Source organism: Chlorocebus sabaeus, chromosome 14 (assembly GCF_047675955.1).
Source record: "Chlorocebus sabaeus isolate Y175 chromosome 14, mChlSab1.0.hap1, whole genome shotgun sequence".
NCBI lineage: Eukaryota > Metazoa > Chordata > Mammalia > Primates > Cercopithecidae > Chlorocebus > Chlorocebus sabaeus.
Window position 1 is genome coordinate 64,770,800 of NC_132917.1, and position 19,108 is coordinate 64,789,907.

The following is a 19,108-nucleotide window of genomic DNA, read 5'->3' on the forward strand; positions in this document are numbered from 1 at the left end:
AGTCCTATGTGATTCTGTCTACAAACTCGGTGGCAGTTGTTGGTGTAGTCCACCAAGTGTTTTTAGTACTTCACCTGGAACATGGAAGGATTATACTTCCTCCCATTGAAGCTGGGTGTGGCCACATCATTTGCATTGATGAGTGAAGGTGAATGGAACTGAGGTGTGTCACTGCCAGGCAGGAACTGGTGCAAGATTCATTCATCTTTCTCATTCTGGCAAAGCAACCAGCAACACCCGAGGCAGGGAAGTTCCATCAGCTTGTGTCTCTGAGTGAGTGGGATAAGCACACCCCCCGTGTTGGCCCCCAATGGACGTGCAGCATGAGAAATAAATATTTGTTCCTTTAAGCCACTAAAATATTGGGATTATTTGTTACTGATACATAATCTAGTCAATGCTAACTGATAGAAACTCCAGCTCCCTCCAAGAATGCTACCACCCCATACCTCAGTAATTAATAATCCACTGTTTTCCTCTAATTCATCAATATTTCATGCATTTTAGGTTTGTGCCTACAACTGAACTGTCTAAAACCAAGCCTCACATGTTATGCTTCCATATCCTTCACAATAGTAGAGTGTATTGGCTAAGTGCACTGGCTTTAGAGTCTAGCAGAACTGGGTCCAAATCCCAGACCTATTCAGTGTGACCTTGGCCAGGTGATTTAACCTGGATGAGCCTCAGTTTCCCTATTCCTAAAATGGGGATAACAAGGCAGGCATCCTGGATTGCTGTGAGCTTGGGATTTATTAAATCCCAGGGACTTAGCAAGAAGCCTGGCACACAGTACGATCCTAATGGTTTAACTTCAACAGTGCTGAACACACAGGAGGTGCTGACTTGCTGTGTGACTGGTGCCTCCTTTTGATGAGCAGGGTCTTCCAACTTTGGGCCCACAACCATAGCAACTTATAAGTCCCCCCTAAGAACTAATAAGCTATCAAATATTTGGAGACAGCTTTCATGAGTACCATTCAGATGTATTCTTTTAAAATAACATCATCAATCAAAACTGCAATGAGATACCACTTCATATCTACCAGGACGGCCACAATGAAAAAGACAGACAATAACAATAACAGGTGTTGGCAAGGATATGGAGAAAGTTGAACCGTCACACACTGCTGGCAGAATGTAAAATCATACAGAAGTTTTGACAAACGTCTGGCAGTTCCTTCAGCAGTTAAGCTTAGAGTTATCATATGATATAGTTTGGATGTTGTTCCTTGCAAATCTCATGTTGAAATTTGATCCCGGTGTTGGAGGTGGGGCCTGGTGGGAGTCATTTAGGCCATGGGGGCAGATCCCTCATGAATTGCTTGGTACCCTCCCCACAGTAATGGGCAAGTTCTCATTCTATTAGTTAAGGCAAGATCTGATTGCTAAAAAACAGCCCGGCACCTCCTCATCTCTCCTGCTCACTCTCTCGCCATGTGACATACCTGCTCCCCCTCCACCTTCTGCCAGGAGTAAAAGCTTCCTGAGGCCTCACCAGAAGCTGAGCAGATGCCAGCACCATGCTTGTACAGACTGCAGAACTGTGGGCCAAATAAACCTCTTTTCTTTATAAATTACCCAGCCTCTGGTATTTCTTTATAGCAATGCAAAACAGATTAACATCCCATATAACCCAGCACTTCCACTCCTAAGTATATACCCAAGAGAAATGAAAACATGTTTCCACACAAAAACTCACATATGAAAGTTCATGTAAGAATTATCCATAATAGCCAAACAGCAAAAACAACTCAAATGTCCATCAACTGATGAATGGTTAAACAAAATGTGATATATCCATGCAATGGAATATTATTTGGTCATAAAAATAATAATACATGCTAGAATATAGACAAACCTTGAAAACATTATGCTAAGTGAAAGAAGCCGGAAACAAATATTCCCATGTTGCATGACTCCATTTATATGAAACGTCCAGAATAGGCAGGTCCACAGAGACAGAAGGTTGTTTGCTGGGGGCTAGTGCTGTGGGATCAGGAATTAGGGAGTAATGGCCAAAGGGTGTGGGGTTTCTTTATGGGGTAATGAAAATGTTCCGGAATTCATGGTGATAGTTACAGAACTCCATGGATATACTTTTAAAAACCCCTCTGATTCGTACATTTTTAAAAGGTGGTTTTACGGTATGTGAATCATATTTCAATTTAAAAATATATCCTCTTCAACAAAAGCACAGGTGGGCACCTGTCCACATGGAAAGCTTTGCTTGGGGCAGGACAGGAAGACAATCATGCAGCATGTATCTTTAGAAACTTACAACAAAAAGTGGCAATGAGTTCTGCCCTCACCCGTGACAGATAAACATCCCTTCTCCAGAAGAGCCTGCCAGCCAGGACGGGCAGCTCAGAGCCTCTCACAAAAAGTCTGCAAGGAGCAGCCCAGTCCTGACTTCTCTGGACACCTGGGAGTTGGATTCAGTGATCTCTGCAAACACACACTTGGCCAGAAAGTCCTGAAGCCAGTTTCTTGTACGGGCAACAGAGGAAGGTGGGAGGACTGCTGGAAGTGAGAGGGCTGAGGGGCGACAGAGCCAAATAAGATGAGGCTTAGCTACACTGAAATTCCCCTGTAAGTCAGTGGTGACCACTCTAAGGATAAGCTGGTAAGTCAGTGGCCAGCTTACCCACTCTGCGTATTTCTCTTACGTTCCAGGTGATGTCACCTGGGGTAGCAGACAACGCCAGTTGCCGGTAGTTCTCAGAGAATGGTGCCTGGTCACTGGGAAACTGGTGAGGTAAGAAACTGAGAGGAGGAGCAAAATCTCATTTTGAACAAGCCCTCCAGGTGACTCCAGTGCACACAAAGTTTGAAAACCACTGGCCTGAGGTGGGCAGATCATTTGAGGTCAGGAGTTTGAGACCAGCCCTGCCAATATGGTGAGACCCCATCTCTACTAAAAATATAAAATAGCTGAGCATGATGGCTGTAATCCCAGCTACTCAGGGGCTGAGGCAGGAGAATCGCTTGAACCCAGGAGGCAGAGGTTGCAGTGAGCTGAGATGGTGCCACTACACCCCAGCCCGGGTGACAGAGCTAGGCTCCATCACAAATAAAGAAAAAAAGAAAAACCACTGGCCTACACTCTGGCCATGGTCACCTCTCTTCCTCAGTATCAGAACCCTGGCTTTGCTTGGGAAAAAGGGGATCAGGGCCACATGCTTAGGACAGAGAAGAGGCCGACAGAAGGACTCAGGGCCACTGAGATCACAGAGCTGCTGCACCTGCCCTGACCGGCAAACCTCTAGTCTAAGCTTGTGCAGTTGGGAAAATTAAACCCCTAATTTGCTGAAGCTGCTGTTTTCAGGTTCCTGCTATTTACAACTGAATCCATTCTCTACCGGTGAACCTGGGGACAGGGGGTTCTGAAAACACCAGGTTTGTCCTGGTTGGAGAAGTGTGGAATTTGTCTCTTGCAGGAACCAAGCACATGGGCTGTCATACAGGCGAGGGGCCAGGGTTCAGAGCTAGATTTCTGGTTTCAGTTCTCTTCAGACAGGCCAGCTGGGCCAGGCCATGGGTGAAGTGGGCGTGCTCTGACCAGAGTGCCAGGGGTGCCATCCCGGGTGTCCATGCCTTGCCCCCTGCTTCAGTCTTGGCTGCTTTCTCCCAGGACCTGGCAGTTGACAACTCTCTCCCATGACAAAAAGTCTGGGCCTGGGTGGCTCCAGGGTCAGTTCAGTGACAATAACATCACCAAGGACCCTGGCTTTTTATTTTTATTTTTGTATTTTTTTGAGACGGAGTTTCGCTCTTGTTGCCCAGGTTGTGGTACAGTGGCGCAATCTCAGTTCATTGCAAACTCCGCGTCCTGGGTTCAAGCAATTCTCCTGCCTCAGTCTCTCGAGTAGCTGGGATTACAGGCATGCACCACCACGCTCAGCTAATTTTGTATTTTTAATAGAGATGGGGTTTCACTATGTTGGTGACTCCTGACCTCAGGTGATGTGCTCGCCTTGGCCTCCCAAAGTGCTGGGATTCAAGGCCTGAGCCACCACACCCAGCCCTGGCTTTTTAATTCATTAATTAAGTCAGTAAAGATTTGTTGAATACCTATTAGATGCCAGGTGCTGCTCTGGGTGTCGGGGAAGGGACCAGGGTGCTGCTCTCTGGAAGTTCACGTTTGTGCGTGTGTGAGTGCAGGTGAGCATATGAGTGAGAGAGTGTGAGCGTGTGCATGTATCAGGGAGCGTGAGTGAGTGCATGAGTGTGACTGTGTGTGTGTGAGAGTGCATGTGAGCATGAGGAAGTGTAAGAGTGTGTGTGTGAGAATAAACAAGTCCTTAAAGTGTGAAGGGCCAATATGCACTCGGAAAAACAATAAGGCAGGAAAAGGGAATAGAATGGTTAAGAAGGGGGTGCATTAGAAAGAAGGTGGTCAGAGAATGCCTCTCCAAGGTGGTGACATTTACACAGGGAGCTGAAGCAAGTGGGTGAACAGGCCAGGTGTCTGGGCTGAGATCACTCCAGGCTGAGAGCAGCCCAGGTGAAGCAGAACAGCCAGGGCAGAGGCCATGAGGCTGCAGTGTGCTGGAACATTCAAGGATCAGCAAGGAAGCCAGAGGTTGGCTTGGAGGGAGGGAGGGAGAGAGTAAAAGGATGAGATCAAAGAGGCAGCGGGGAGTCAGATCACATGGGGCTTTATGGATTTGGAATTTTATTCGTGGAGAGGGAGGGAGCCACCAGTGGGTTTTGAGGAGAGGAGCAATGAGTTCTGACTTCCGAACAGAGTCATCCTCACTACTGTGCACAGAACATTCTGAGGGACACCCACCATCCTCTGCTCCGCCACCCTCAGTGTTTTGGCTTTACCTTTAGACTTCTGTCCTCCAGGTCACAGGATGGTTGCCATGGCTCCAAATGTGACATGTACACCTCACTCACGTCCAGGCCACTGATGTCTGCAGATAAAACTAGATCACACCACAGATTTACGTTACTGTGAATTCACTGACCCCAGCCTCACTCGGCTCTCAATATTGCCTGGAAAACCTCCTCTATCTCCCCAGCAAGATTTAGCCCGTTCTCCCCAGCAGCTATTTCCAATTATCATCATTTTCTTCAAACCTGCAATACCACTACTGTCCTCTCAAGCAGATGGTCAACCTCTTATTTCACAGAAAAAAAACCAGAAATCATTAGATGGAAATCCCCTCAGCTGCCACCAAACCTATCATGAGGCTCTTGTCGGCATCTGCCTCATCGCCCTGCTTCCTCCGTGTGAGGCGGCCCTCACAGGTGTAAAGGGAGTCCGTCCTGGGCTTCCCCCATGCCACCCCCTCCAGCACATTCTCAGGGATGCATCCTATTGCTCACCTCCTCTTTCCCTCCTGTGTTTTCAACATCTTCCTTCTCTACTGGCTTCTTCCCATCTTTTCCCCAGTCTTAAAAAGAAATAAACAAACAAATGCTAAGTTAGAGACATCAAGCACAAAAGGTCACACACTGTAGGATTCCATTTATTTTCTATTTTCTCTCTCTCTGTCTTTCTCTCTCTCTATATATATATATATATATTTTTTGAATTTTAGTAGAGACAAGGTCTTGCTTGAACTCCTAAGGTTAAGTGATCCTCCCGCCTCAACCTCCCTAAGTGCTGGGATTACAGGTGTGACCCACTGCGCCCAGCCAGGATTCCATTTATATGAAATATTCAGTACAGGTAAATTCATAAAGACAGCAGATTAGTGGTTGCCTGGGGCTGAGGGGAGGGAGAATGGGAAGTGACTGCTTATTGTATATGGAATCTTTTTAGCAGATGATGAAATGTTTTGGAACCAGAGAGAAGTGATGGCTGCACAACACTGTGAATGTACTGAATGCCACTGTATGCTTTAAAATGGCTAATTTTGACCGGGCATGGTGGCTCACATCTGTAGTCCCAGCACTTTGGGAGGCTGAGGCAGGCTGATCACTTGAGGTCAGGAGTTTGAGACCAGCTTGGCCAACATGGCAAAACCCCATCTCTACTAAACATACAAAAATTACCCAAGTGTGGTGGCAGGCGCCTGTAATCCCAGCTACTCAGGAGGCTGAGGCAGGAGAATCGCTTAAACCTGGGAGGCGGAGGTTGCAGTGAGCAGAGATCAAGCAGTGGCTGTACTCCAGTCTGGGTGACAGAGTAAGACTCTGTCTATAAAATAAAATAAAATGGTTAATTTTATGTTATGTGAATTTCACCTCAATAGTAATAAGAAACAGACTCTCAATTTCATATTGTCTTCAGACACCTCAAACTTAATATGGTTAAAATTCAGCTCACCAATTGGCCCCTCGCTCCCTATTTCAGTCAGTGGTGTCTGGTCCACAATGTGTGGCCATACAGGTTGTAGCCGGCACAGAGGGCTCTAGCCAGGAGGAGTGTGGGAGACAGAATCTAGCCCATGTCACTCATAGGCTGTCACCTTGGCAATAGCTACCCCTGCTCAGCGGGCCCCTGTTTCTAACTCTCACAAAGGTACCTTATGGACTGGAGGTAGACTAGAAATAGAATTGCATGGCCCACCATTGTCGTGCGAGTCAGACACCTGAGCCTCATTCTTGACCTTTCTTTGGGCACATAGAACCATCACCCACACCATCCAGTCAATTACTAAGTCTTGTCAATTCTTCTTTCTGTCCTCTTCCCTCCAAGGCCACCAACCTGACCGGGCCACCATTATCTCTCACCTACAAATGTGGAGAACATAGATCTCCCATCCTTGTGCTTCTAGGATTAACGCTTGTGGCCAACTCACCTGGGGTGACAGGTGAACTTGTTTCTCCTTTAGGTGGAGCTCAGCAATGGAAAGACCATGGTAAGTGCCGGGGCCTCAGCCTCTTCTTCCCCTCCTCATCCTGGCCACAAGAAGGCAGTGATTCTCCAGAGGAGACCCAGGCGAATGCCTGGGTGGCTGCTCCAGGCCTAGATAGGAGGGAACCATTGGGTAGGGAGTGCTTGGAAACCCATTTGGCCCTCACGACAAAGGCATATTTGCCAACTGTTTATACAGGAATAAAGGTGAGGTTTGGCTTCCACAAGGAGGCCACCTGTGTCTATTTCTCAAACTGCTTTCACAGTGAGAATGAAAACCAAAAAAAAAAAGAGCCTGGATTACTAATCTAGAATTTTTATAAGGTTTCGGTTTCCATTTTCTTGCCAAAGTGATCCTTCTGACATGCAAATCCAATCCAATCATTCTGTTTCCCCTGAACAAAACCACACCCTGACATCTCATTGCCCTCATGATAAAATCCAACTCTTTAACAGGGCCTGAAGTACCCTGGGTGATCTGGTCCATGTTTAGCTCTCCAGACGTAACTCTCACCACTTCCTTCCTTGCCCTCTCTGCTTGTTGGGCAGCCATGGAATTGCGCCATCGAGGTCCCCTGCTGCAGGGAGCAGTCAAGTGACAGCCACAGCTCCTGCCCTTTGGGATCCCTCACTGCATCCCTCCAAAGCCACACGTCCCCTGAGCTAATTCCAGCCAAAGGCTGAGCATAGCATGGCACTAGCTTCTGCCTGATGGGGAATTCCTCTGAGGGCCAGCTTTGGCTCAGGGACTCCCCATCTGCCTGGCCAAAACCTTCTTAGAACCACGCGCAGTCTGAGACTTTCGTCTCCAATCATCCTTCCTGCCCTGGCTCCTTCCACCGGGTCAGACCCACATCATGATTCAGCAGAAAACTCCTCCTCTCGCCGCCTGCTCCTCCTGCTCTGTTAATGAACATGCCTGTCATACAGAACTGCTTCCCATCACGTTCTTCTCTCCTCCCCTGGCTTTGTATGTGCTGCTCCCTCTGCCTGAAAGATTCTCTCCCTGACCCTTTCCCTGGCCAGCCTCTATGCACCCTACAGGATCCAGCTTAGTGGTCACTTCATTCACCAGAGACAGGCATTGATGGCTCACTGAGGCCCAGGCATTGTTCTGGGGGGCACTGGGGATGCAATAAGAAATACAAAATAGGTAAAGCCTCTGCTTTCACCAAGCTTATTTTGTGGTGAGTAAATGGTCAATAAACATATTTTTCAAAACAGATCCACAATCCGCTGGTAGAAAAGATCAGTACTATCAAGAGAATAAAGCAGCATGAGGGCATGGAATGGAATGACAAAGGCAGTGGGGTGGGGGGAGATTGTTTTAGACAGAAAGATTGGAGAAGGCTCCTTGTGGAGGTGACGCCTGAGCAGAGTCCTAAATAACATGAATGAGCGAGTCATGGAGCCATCTGGGGAAACTCTTTCCAGGCCAGGGGAAGGCATCCAGACAGCAGAGGGCAGCTGCAGGGGCCTGCCACTCATGGCTCTGGGGTGAGTGCCCTTCCTGTGGGCTCCTGCAGCCCCTCTTGCTTCCCTAGCAGAGGGCACGTGTACTAGTTAAGGGAAACTGACTGGTCTGCCTCCCCTTCAGACAGCAACTCGGTGAGGACAGGACACTTGCTCGTCAGCCTAACTTGTTAGTACCCTATTCCCTGAGCATTGCACAGCTCTCGATGTGCAGTAAGTTCTGATGGCTGAATGCATAATTACAATAGCTGTCCATTCATATAGTGTGCCTGGTTCTGTGCTAAAGGTTTCACTCATATTTTCTCACTTAGAATTCCTAATAGCAAAGTAGGTAGCATTATCATCCCCAGGTATATAGCCACAGTAGGCTATTCACACTTTCTGTGCCAGGCTCAAGGAAACAGGCACAGACAATTTAAATCACATATCATGGCTCTACAGCTGAAAAGTGTATTTCAAAATGTATAAAGGCTGGGTGTGGTGACTCACACCTGTAATCCCAGCACTTTGGGAGTCTGAGGTGGGAGGCTTGCTTGAGGCCAGGAATTCAAGACCATCCTGGGCAAGATAGTGAGACCGTCTTTACAAAAAAAATTTTTTTTTTTAATTAGCTGGGTGTGGTGGTACACGCCTGTGGTCCCAGCTACTCAGGAGGCTGAGAGAGGAGGTTCACTTGGGCCCAGGAGTTTGAGGCTGCAGTGAGCTTTGATCACACTCAGAGGCAGGGGGTGCCCCCAGCATGGTGTGATTTCGAAGGTGTTCGAAGGTGGAATTCTAACAGAAGGCTCCTAGCATGTTAGGGTCAGAAGGGATGTTTAGAAGATCCTACCCCATCTGTTGCACACAGGGACACTGAGTCAGAAGGCTGAAGTGACTCTGAGGCTGCCTTACTGTTCGCTCAAGCTTAAACTTGACAACAAGGATTACAAAAGCCATTTGATCAGAGGCCTGGCACTGCTTAACTGAAATGAGAAAACATGTTGCTGTAAGGATGATTATGTAAAGAAGGGATGCGGTTCACAGACTGGCCTTGCCCGTGTCTGCTGGAGCCCTGCCACAGTGACTCCAACATCCTGCCCACGCTGGCAAGCCCCGGCAGCCTTGGCCTGCTCTTTGCCTTAGCGTTGCCATGCTGCTTGCTGCAATGCCAACTGAACCCGTGTGCCGGCCACTCCCTGCCACTTTGGCAGTTCCTCTGGTGCTCCTGGCAGTGCCAGACACTATGCCATAGTTCAGGCTTTCCCCACCCCTGGAGCAAAAGAAACGTGCAAAAGGCCCATCGTTCTTACCACGGGAGAGGATGCATTCAGCCCCATCATTTTACAGCAGTGAAAACTGAGTCCATGAGGGACGACGTGACTTGCCCAAGGTTCCAAAGCTGGTTGGGGGCAGAGCCTAAGCAAGACTCTTGGTCATGGTTTCTTCCTGCTTTGGGGCTTCTGCCTTCTCTCTGGCTCTCTTCTCTAGTGATCCCCATGCTGCTTCCGTCTCCCTGTCCTCGCCCAAGGCCCCAGCATTAGTCCCAGCCACCATCCCTCATGCCCCATCACCTCCTCTCTCAGCCTCTGCTCTGCTCTTGCCCCTCCAATCTATTCTCAAAAACATAAGTCAGGTCACATTACTTCCCTACCAAAAGCCCCTGATCACTCCGCCTCACCCAGAGGAGGGATCCTTGGCATGGCATTCTGGTCCTCCCCAGCCCAGTCCCAACTGACCTCTTCAGGTTCATTCCTAAGGCATCCCTACACACCGCTGATATTCCAACCACACTACTCAACTACCCCATAGACTGCTGCGAGGATTCAATAACGTCTAATAAGCGGACAGCACCTGGAGTGTAGTAAGAGCTGTCACCTGTGTGGGCTGGGCACTTTTCCACCAGACTGACTTCTAGAGCCCACCTGAGCTGGCTAGTGGGCGAGCACTGCTCTGCTGTCTGAGCCCAGACACATGTCCTTAGCTGTGACCCTGGCCAGACCCTCACCTCCCCAGGTCCAGGTTACACGCCCCAAGGAAAAAGGTACAATGAAGAACCCCTCTGCTGTCCACCATTTCTCAGGAACTTTTTCATTTTTTGAGAAAAAATTTGACGTGGTTCCTATGAAATGGCCGCATGGTTTATTATTAGTTCCTGGCCCTCAAGAGCAGCAGGGAGCCACTGTCCCCCTTGGGTCCCCACCGTCATAGCTGCAGGTCTCAACCTGGGGCTGGGGAAAGAGCCCTGAATATTCCCCACGGGGCACAGGGGCGGAACGGGCCGTAGGTGCTCATTGTGTTCTAGCTACTCATTCGCACAGGAGGCACTTGCAGCCTTATAGGCTAAGGCATAAGAGCCCAGTTTCATTAATGCATCCTATCACACCCAGAGGTGAGCTGTGGGCAGTGAGCAGTCCCAGTCGCAGCCTCCATGATGAAGGCAGATTCCTACCTGCTCTGAAAACCTGGCAGCTGTTGGCTCATGAGGTTATCCACCTGTCCGTCTGTCCATCCATCCAATCATCCATCCATTTCTCCAGGGGACATTAACTTTGCCTCTTTTCCATGTTTATTTGCTGAACAAAACCCAGTGGGAGAATAAAGAAGATCAGAAAAGCAAACCAGCTCTCCAAAACTCACTTTGATTTTTCCTTTCTCCTCCCTCTTTCCTTTTTTCCTTTCTTATACCTGGGGTACATATGGGGTGTCATGCAAGATAAGTTACAAATAAGGATGAATTCAATTATCTCCCCTTGTTATAGTTCATTCAGTTTCTGAAATATTTCAAACAAATGGACAAATATGGAGAATAACGTAACAGTCATAAAAGACCCATCATCCGCTCCAATGAACATTAACTTTTCACCATATTTGCTTCGAGGTTTTTGTTTTCTTAGGAAACAAAATGCCATGATTCCAGTTGAAGTTACCTTCCTCAACATCACTCTGCCTCCTTTCTCTACAAGCTCTTCCCATCCAGTGTGGTGTCTTCCAGCAGGATTTAGCTTTTACTAGGCCCCTAGGTTTAGACCCCATAAACAATACATAGGAGTTTCCCAAACTCATATGGGAGTTTTGGATTTTGGATTTTATGGGCATGCTATCATACTGTGTCTCCTTTTGTGACTTGCTTTCTAATTTTATTGGATTTTTTAAAGTTGCATGCGTAATACATGCTGGTTATAACAAGTTCAAGCAACACAGAGATAGAGTAAGGAAAAGTTAATCATCTCCATCTGCCTAACTCGAATCCCACTGCTAACAGTTTAACAAACATCTTTCTGCACCTTTTCTGCTGCTCACACAAACATACACAGAGGCTTCATCATAAAAGCTCATGAAATGCTGAAGAAAGAGCCGGAGAAAGTTCAGGACAAGCCAGAGAGCATCTAGACCGGCAACATGAACAGACATGGCTCTCCTGTGCTACAGCAGTGAGAGGCAGCAGAGGAAGACGTGCAACTTCCCCTGCCGTTAGCCCACATCCTGCTGGGTTTCCCCACTCACACCCCCCACGTGACAGGCCCAGTGGTCTGAGAGGTATCCAGGGTCAGTGGTGAGCAGTGTCCTTTCTATTAAATGTCCTTGGACCTGGCAAATGGGGAGGGTCCAGGCCGTCACTCGCCGGCTGGGTGACGATGGCAAGCCTCTGTAGTAAAGGGGCCACAAGACCCCTGAAGTCCTTCCTGATTGATGATTGTCAATCAGATTGCTCTGACAGAGAGAGGAGCTGCTGGTGGGTCTGAGAAGTGGAAGAGCTTTGGGAAGCTAGACTGTCGAAGCTCACACTCTGGCTTTAGTTGTGCCTGAGAAGGGATTCAAGGATGATATGTGTTTTCTGACTGCTCCATGAACCAGGAATGAGTACACTGGATGCCAAGCAAGTTTCCAAGTGTTGGATTTTGTTTACTTGTTTGTTTTCTTCTCTTTTCACTTTTTAAAAGTGTAATAGGACCAGGCATGTTATGCCCAGAGCTGGAATGGAACTTTGTTTTTTTTTGTTTTTTTTTTTTTTTTGCCCTTGCCAAAAGAAAAAACAGAATCAATCATTAGAGCTTCCTTTTTTTTTTTTTTTTTTTTTTTTCAAAATTAGTTTCATGTCACTGCAAAGCAGTAAGAGAAACCGAATGCAAGAAGGCTTTGGTCAGCTCCATCTGGGAGGTCTGTTCACTTGTTGACCCTTGAGGCTGTAATAGCTTGGAGAGGAGTATAAACTTTGCTGGGACTTATAAATTGAGATTTGACATGATCTCTAAGGATCTCTCCAGTTGTTAAATTCTATAATTCTTTGTTTCTTTTCTTTTTCCACATATATTCATTCAACAAACTTTTTTTGAGTGCCTAGTATGTGTCAATCATTGTTCTAATAGCTGGGGATATCAGTGAAAAATCAGACAAACTCCCACCTCATGGAACGAAGAACTCCTTACACACAATGTCGACACACAAGGACTTCCAGCTTCATCAATATGCCAATAATTCAGTCACGCACCTTTCAGAGTGTATGGATCCCCATGACACCCTCATGACGTGGGTAGGACAGGTATTCCTAGTCCCCTTTGCCAAATGGGCAGACCAGGAACCACTACATGTAAGAATGGAACCTCAGAATGAACGATATTGTAGTCTCCAAGGAGACACAGCAGAGGTGGAATGCCCCAGATCTCACTTCCTGGAGCCTCTGTCCAGCTCATCTCACAGAATGGGAAAATCTGCTGTGCACGTCTTCCGATATCATGCCAAGGAGAAGCTTAAGTTTCCAGACCTGACGCAAAAAGCTGGTGGTGAATTCTGAAAAATGATACTGGGTAAGAGAGGCTAGGATTCCTGACTCCTTGAGCAAATAAAGCTCCCTACCCTGCGTCATTTGTCCATAATGTTTAAAACCCCATTTGGTATCCTTAAAGTTGAAAATAGCTCTCTCATTCTTCATTTTTCCCTTTCTTTCCTTTTCCCTGGCCTGATATTGGCCCCAACAGCAGCAGTCTACAGCCCCTGTGCAGGCCAGGGCACTGACCCCTCCTCAGGCCCCAGTAGAGGGGCAGGTGGCCATTCAATCTCTTCCATCAATGCCTTCCAATACCAGCCCAGGGATTCCCCAAATTGCCCAATGGGGCCTTTCCAGGGCACTTAATAACTTGCCCATAGCCCTGGATCCCCTAGCTCTGGGATCCTGGCCAATATTCTCCAAACTCTTTTCATGAGCAATGAAAGGGCTCTTTAGTGTTGCGGTCAAATGCAGCATCTTTTCTCCCTTTTTCTTGGAGGGCTGTGAACCCCTTTTAGGCTGCTGCTGTCTCTCCAGCATGGCCCATCTATCAGAGAGTTCAGATCCCGAGTGTGGGCCTGCTGGGTAAGAAGGGGGCTTCTGTGGTGACTGGGGAGTTTGGAGCTCCCAACAAACTCTCAGGCAGCCTCAAGTTGGCAGCACAGACATAAGAGATTATCTGAACCGAATCTGCTCCTAAAAATATGCTGCATAGAACACTTTAGTGTGTTCACGAAGATCATGGCAAAAAAAAAAAAAGGAAAATTTTAGGATAACAAGTGTCTATATTTCATTAAAATAGAGAAACAGGGCGGGGTGTGGTGGCTCACACCTAGCCCATAAAACCCAGCACTTTGGGAGGCCAAGGTGGAAGAACTGCTTGAGGACAGGAGTTTGAGACCAGCCCGGACAACATATATCTGTATAAATTAAAATTTTAAAAAATAAAAAATGAAAAATAAATAAAAAGGAGAAAATGATAATGCATTGCCAACCTATCCAAAAACCTCAATCAATATCCTCTTAATCACTAAGACACTCAAACATTTATGTAAATATCCACCAAGGAGCTCTGAACAATAGAAATCAGTGTTTCCCAGAGTACGATCCTGGACCAGCAGCATTAGTATCACTTGGGAACTTGTAAAAAATGCAGATTATCAAGGGAGGGTATGGTGGCTCACACTTGTAATCCCAGCACTTTGGGAGGCCAAGGTGGGGGGATCATTTGAGCTCAGGAGTTCGAGATCAGCTTGGGCAACATGGTGAAACTTCATCTTTACAAAAAGTACCAAAAAGTTAGCCAGGCATGGTGGCACATGCCTGTGGTCCCAGCTACTCAGGAGGCTTAGGTGGGAGGATGGCTGGAGCTGGAACCTGGGAGGCAGAGGTTGCAGTGAACCAAGATCTCACCACTGCACTCCAGCATGGGCAACAGAGCCAGACCTTTTCTCAAAAAAAAAAAAAAAAAAAAAAAAAGAAGCAAATTCTCAGACCCCACTATAAACCTACTAAAGCAGACTCTGAGATGTGGTTCAGCAATCTGAGTTTTGGCAAAACCTCCAAGAGATTCTGATGCTTGCTGAGGTCTAAGAATCACTGATATAAAGCATTGAACAATTATCTAATTATTTAACATTGGGTGAAATCATCAGTGGGTACCTTTGTGTTCAAGATACTATCATATTGGATTGAGTTATTAGATATGAACTACATTTTACTTCTCCATCACAAAAAAATAAAAATAGTGACATCACTTATTAAGAATCCACAGTGAATGCATAGAGTGCCCAGAAAGAATTGGACATGCACGTGCACGGGACATGTGCATGCCTGTGTTCATATCACATATGATTTTGCCTCTCACAATACACTTGATTACTTTTCCCTTCCTTCCTTCCTTCCTTCCTTCCTTCCTTCCTTCCTTCCTTCCTTCCTTCCTTCCTTCCTTTCGTGTGTGTGTGTGTTTGTGTGTGTGTGTGATGGAGTGTCACTCTTGTTGCCCAGGCTGGAGTGCAATGGCGCAATCTCTGCTAACTGCAAACTCTGCCTCCCGGGTTCAAGCGATTCTCCTGCCTCAGCCTCCTGAGCAGCTGGGATTATAGGCACCCGCCACCGTGCTCAGCTTATTTTTGTATTTTTAGTAGAGACGGGGTTTCACCATGTTGGTCGGGCTGGTCTCGAACTCCTGACCTCAAGTGATCCACCCACCTTGGCTTCCCAAAGTGCTGGGATTACGGGCATGAGCCACCACACCTGGCCTCAACTTCTCTTCGTCTAATGTGTGGGGGTTGTTGAGGCCTCTTAGGCTCAACAGCTTTATTCATAGGCTTTTCAACTTTCTTACAAGACATTTTCCCAATATGGCAGAACAACATAGACATGAGAGGCGCTTCTACCAGGAGGAGAGCTGAAATGTGCCTGTCACACATCCTCCACCCTTCCACTAGGACCTGGAAGGTTGCTGGACAGCAGATTGTAATAGAGTATTTTGATTTACATAGCACATTTTTTTCTTCTCTTTTTTAAGCTACCAATTCTTGAACCTGCATCACATAGCAAATTTTACGTAAAAATGTTGCTAGGTCTCTATAATAAATGTTTGGAGAGTGAAAGTTCAAATGGTGGGTCTCCTCTTGGAGGAAGTGCTGATGAATGAATGGATGCTGGCCTCAGTTCCCAACCTGTCCAGGCACAGCAGGGTGATTCAGGACTGAATTCCCAGTCCCTGCGGGCTAATAGACGGTCCTAGCCTATTTGTTTACACAACCGTCCTGGCAGTTGTTTAACTTCAGCCTCATTTCAGATGCAAAATATTACAAGTGCTTTCTCTTTGCAGGTCCAGAAGGAAATGTCAGGCGAAGATTTTATCTGTTATCTTCGTGTGAGGGCTTAAATGAAGAACCAGGAATTGAAAGAGATTAATTCGTCACATTATTATGGAGGCCTGTCATGCCTGGGTGTGAGAAGGACAAGAATGATTAAGACAGGGGATGCCGACCTCTATGGGCTTACAATGTAGAGGAGTTAGAACTTGAGGTTGCAATGGAAACTGAAAATTCAAGTCTTTTATCTCCTGGGGAAGGCTGTACCAAGGGTAATGCTTCTCATTTATTTATGTGTTAAATAATGTATTTTATAAATTGGCCGGCCGGGTGCGATGGCTCACACCTGTAATCCTAACACTTTGGGAGGCCGAGGCAGGTGGATCATATGAGGTCAGGAGTTTGAAACCAGCCTGGCCAACATGGTGAAACCCCGTCTCTACTAAAAATATTTAAAAAGTTAGCTGGGCGTGGTGGTGTGTGCCTGTAATCATAGCTACCTGGCAGGCTGAGGCAGGAGAATTGCCTGAACCTGGGAGGCAAAGTTTGCAGGAAGCGGAGGTCGCACCACTGTGCTCCAGCCTGGGTCACAGCGAGATTCTGTCTCAAAAAAAAAGTGTTTAACAATAATGTATTGTACACTTAAAAATTTTGGGGGGTAGATCTTATGTTAAGCCTTCTTACCACAATAAATTTTTAAAAATAAAATGACTTAGTTAATATTGCATTCTTTTTGTTAAAAAATTCCTGTGCTCATCATTAGGAAGCTGCATAGCAAGGGGGTCTTACCCCTGATACTGCTACTGTCAGCACGACTTCTGGGGATGAGGCACTGTGGTGGGGTCTTCCTCTTCCAAGACCATGATGGGGTCTGGGTGGATGCCTTCCTCTCCTTGCTGGGGTGGGAAATTGGGAGGTGTTGCAAAGCAGTGGTTGTGGCAGCTTCTGATGAAGAAGTCAGTGGTGTCTGGTTTTCAAGGTCAACAAGGGGAATAAATAGTACCTACCTCTCCTCCCTCATCCACTGTGCTATGTTGTGTTATTAGGAGCTTCACTTGCCTCATGGGAAAATTAATAAATGTTTTTTAAAGCCCAGTCTCAAACGTTGCAGAGGCATGAGGTGAGGCTAAAGATTAAGGGTGGGTATGACCTGTCCAAAGGGGAGACAGGGACTCTAGAGACAGGGGACCTAGGGGAGGAAGAGTGCCACAGAGGCAGAGACCTGCATATACCCTCTCAGTGCCCCAGGGACTTTGAGGCCCTTGGGGAGGTTCCTTGTGAGCCAGGGCAGCAGGGGCTGGGGAGCCACTGCACGGCTGGCGGTTTGCCTGGACCTAGGATCAGGTTCTTCACAGACTCGTCCCACGGAGATGGAGGCCTGCTCCAGGGATGGGGCTACACTAGGCTTCCCATCAGTTGGCAGGCAGGTGCTCACAGTCGGATGGATTAAATTTTTTTAAAAAGGAGAAATATGACATTTCTCATACCTGAATGTTGTGAAGTAAATTTATACCCATTAGACTTGACTCTGGATAAACGCGTCCCTGCAATCTTCTGGCAAGTGAGAGGCATTGAAGGATGCACCAGAGAGCAGGGACCTGTGGAGGGTTAGAAAACAAAGCCCTTTGAGGGAGCTGAAGAGATGATCTCATGGCCAAAAACGGACAAACAGGGAGTCGCATATGACAAAGGCAAAACGGAAGGGGCTCCCTTTACCACAAGAAAGTCTTCCAGTACCTTGTGGGGTCTGTGGGACCCAGAGAAAGTGGGGCAAGCAGTTGGGCTGTGGGCCAAGGTCTTATCGAGCACTTGTGGTCAAACACAGAGCATGTATTGTGCTCCCTTCAGAGCTGGAGCCTGATGGAGGACTGGGCTGGAGACAAAACACTACAGAAAGGCCACCCACATCTCCTGTCGCGTGAAAATGGAGAATTTGGCCATACAGGAGGAGAGGAAGGGATCCTGACTTGTCTACCAACCATGCAATTCACGTCACTGTGTATTTTTTATGCTTGTGAAACAGAATGGAACTCTGTGCCAAGAGCTTCAGAGAAGAACATAATCTGGTCGAGTGTGATGAATATTCTCAAATATTAAGGCACTGTTTGATGTTCATGCCCAGCCACTCCTCTCTCAGAATCCACCATGTTTGTACCCCCAGGGAGGCAGCTGACCCAGGACATGCCAATCAGCCTCGCTTTCCTGGGAATATGCGGTTGGGAGTAAGAGAGCGTGAGTTCTTCTCCACATGGGAGTGTAACATGTTGAGTAAACTTGGAGCTATGGAGAGGAGAAGGCGGAAAGCATTTTCCACCCGGGGGCCAGGAAGAGAGAAACCAGGCTGCAGAGAGAATGCAGACTAAGTCAAACCACAGAGAAAACCAAGATACGGAAGAGTCCAAGTGGCCTTCCAGTTCCTAATTCTAGTCCTTCCAGAGACCTCTTAGCCTTCCTGCCCTGGGGTTCTGAGATATAACCCAGGATCCTTACAATTTACCTTTTTTTGTTCAAACCAGTTCTCATTGGTTCTGTAACTTGCAATCAATGAGTCTTAAGTAGTCCATCAGGAATGACACATCAGACAAACAGAGCAAGTGACTCACCATTTTGTGTTTATTTATGTAGTAAAACACACAGAACAGTAACCATTTTTAAGTGTATGCTTCTGTGGCATTAAGTACATTCACATTAGTGTGAATCATCGCTACCATGCATCTCCAGAACCTTCTTTCTTTCTTTTCTTTTTTTTTTTTCAGAAACAGGGTCTCACTCTATTGCCCAGGCTGGAGTGCAGTGGTGCAATCATGGCTGATTACAATCTTGACTTCCTGGGCTCAAGTAATCCTCCTGCCTCAGTCTCCCAAGTAGCTGGAACTACAGGTGCATGACCAACCATGCCTGGCTAGTATATTTTTTTAAAGAAAATGTCTCACTATGTTGCCCAGGCTTTCAGAACTTCTTTACCCATTTTTAAGATTGGGGTCCTTCATGATGCCAGGGTTGGCTCATTGCAGTTTATGAGCATCAGCTATGGTGGAGACAAATGCCCGCACTGTGAGATGCCTTCGGAGTTTGTTGGTTTTAGCTGCTGATCTCATTGTTGGGTGATTTGCTTCTTTCTCATAGTATTAGGGTTTAGGAAAAATTCATGGTTACTTCAAGGTTCCAGGCAAACCAGTGTTCATATAAAAAATTTGGCTGCTGTTTGATAAACTTTGTTGACAACCACTTTGACTTAACATTCTGTTGCTATAC

At 46.9% G+C, this 19,108-nt stretch overlaps 1 long non-coding RNA gene across 1 annotated transcript; it reads right to left on the bottom strand.

Moving 5' to 3' along the window:
• Positions 1–743: 743 nt before the first annotated feature.
• On the bottom strand, positions 744–17,447 carry LOC103220157 (uncharacterized). The gene is made up of 5 exons (XR_492265.3): positions 17,341–17,447; positions 10,713–10,836; positions 6,756–6,922; positions 5,335–5,402; positions 744–4,931 (listed from the first exon to the last, which is right to left on the bottom strand). It is a non-coding gene; the product is annotated as an uncharacterized lncRNA (long non-coding RNA).
• Positions 17,448–19,108: the final 1,661 nt, after the last annotated feature.